Raw genomic sequence first — 2,229 nt, 5'->3', positions numbered from 1 at the left:
AAATTATCAAAACTAGTTATTTAATATTGACACGGTTATTTTGGATTTGAAGGTTGTTGACACTGTTTTTTATTAACATAACATTTTTTTTTTAGTTTTATCTTAATATTCTAATTAAAGTATGTATAAACGTTTAACAAAACTGTATTTTTTTTTTCATTATGTTTAAAATAACATACAAAGTTAGACATTTTGACAGTATATTTCGTAGAGAGTACGTTCTTTCTCGAAAACGATGTAAACCAATTATTTATTATTACCTATATCGTTTATTTTATATTAAAAGTATTTAAAATAGATTTTTTCAAAACCACAAAACATAATTACATAAAAAAATCCACTATTAAATCAATATAATTTAACATTGATGAAAACAACTGCCTTAACAAATATGATTTACCAAAAATATCGATTTCAATTAAGAAATGACATTATTCTAAGAATCTTATTAATTACGTCTCATGTAATCAATCAGGGTGCACACTGTGATCATTGTATAACTATTTAATATTGTTCTGTACAACCCATTCCACTGTAGTTGTACAAAAAGAACATTCTAGAACATACGAGTAAGAACGTGCGTAAACCTTTGAATAAACTATAGCACAACTGTTTTGCGATTGTCAATTATTTCGCAGCCAATTCAGCTGTTTTTTTGGACAAATAAAAATCGAGTAGTGTGCGCCTTCATAATAGGTCATAGGAATCAAAGCAAGACTAAACAGTTGTGATAGTTTAGACGAAGGTGTACGCTCGCTAAATCGTGCGAAGTATCGATACAGCCCTCTTAATATACTAGACAGTATCTATGTTTCATCTGATTATACGCATATTTTGGGCTTTTTGTTTCCAGCTTAATGCCGACATTTTTAAGATCTCGTTTGACATCATCTAGCCATCTTACTTTCGGCCTCCCGCGTGATCTACGTCCCTCTAGTTGACTCTCTAATAGGCGCTTGGGCACTCTGCAGTCATTCATCCTCGCTTCATGTCCTGCCCAGCGTAGCCGATAAATTTTGATGGCCTTGATGACATTTGGCTCATTAAAGATTTGGTAAACTTCGTGATTATATCGGGTTCGCCATTGATTATTTACAAAAGCCAAAGATAGACAGATATGGAGGAATTTTCTGGACCAGGTCCAGGCACACCCGCGGCTACAGTGCCTCTGATGATGATAATACGCATATTTTATTCCAATCTAAACAAGAAAAATTTTCTCAGATGATGTTGATAACTGCTTTAACAAAGCCGGAAATATTATAAAATATTTCCCATGACAATCGAGAGCACAGAGAAGGCCTAGTATAAGGATATTGAAGTTAATTAGCCCTTTATAGAAACCAGTGTGTCGGCGGCTTCAAATGATAAGCCGCAACGAACCGTCATCGTATCAATTAAAAACTGTGTCCATGTGTACTAAATAAATACGTCTTAATTAATTCTGTGGATTTGTTGATACGAAATACTTGTACAAAGCTCCCACATGAGAAAGATGATTTGTTTTAAAATTTTCCATCATCTATACGTCACTGTTGAGGGGCTTGGAACCTACCCTAAGTTTTCTATCGTATGTAATGAAATGGTAGTCGCAAACGCAATATTTTTACAATTTCTAGCGACAATGAAACTGAATTTTTCTTAGGTAATCTTTCACTAGAGGTCGCAATTGCCGTTTATTTAACTAGCTATTAATTGTCAAGATAGCGTTTAAGTTTTAGTTCCAAGGGTAATTCGTTTTACCCTTTGGTCCTAATTCTTTAATTAAAATATATGAAGTTTGAAGTGAATTCTCGATATAAATAGGAAATGTAAACACTCTTCAAGATACTTACATTGCGATTGTATTACAAAGATTTTGCCGCCACTTATTTTAATAATTATTTCAAGAACAATGATTGAGTTTACATAAAATACTTATAGATATAGGCGCCAAGTAAATGAATTATATCAAAAGTACATGTCCTTTTCTATCTTTGAATCGTAGGTAAATACTCAAAAATTTTAATGATGCGTCGTAAGAAATCTAAAATATTAATACAAATATGATCGGCAAATTAGATCAACAATTAGCGTCAATATAAGATAAAAATCGCTTTCTAATTTCGACTTATTTCCCAAGTTTTGTGAACTCTTACTTATATTCGTTTCTCTTAAATTGTCCGGTTACGATAGATGAATTAATTCTTGATTTTAAAAGTGAATAAAAAGTTTCTTCGCTTATTATTT

This window comes from Papilio polytes, unplaced genomic scaffold, assembly GCF_000836215.1.
Source record: "Papilio polytes unplaced genomic scaffold, Ppol_1.0 DF823731.1, whole genome shotgun sequence".
Taxonomy (NCBI): Eukaryota; Metazoa; Arthropoda; class Insecta; order Lepidoptera; family Papilionidae; genus Papilio; species Papilio polytes.
This window is presented reverse-complemented; position numbering follows the sequence as displayed.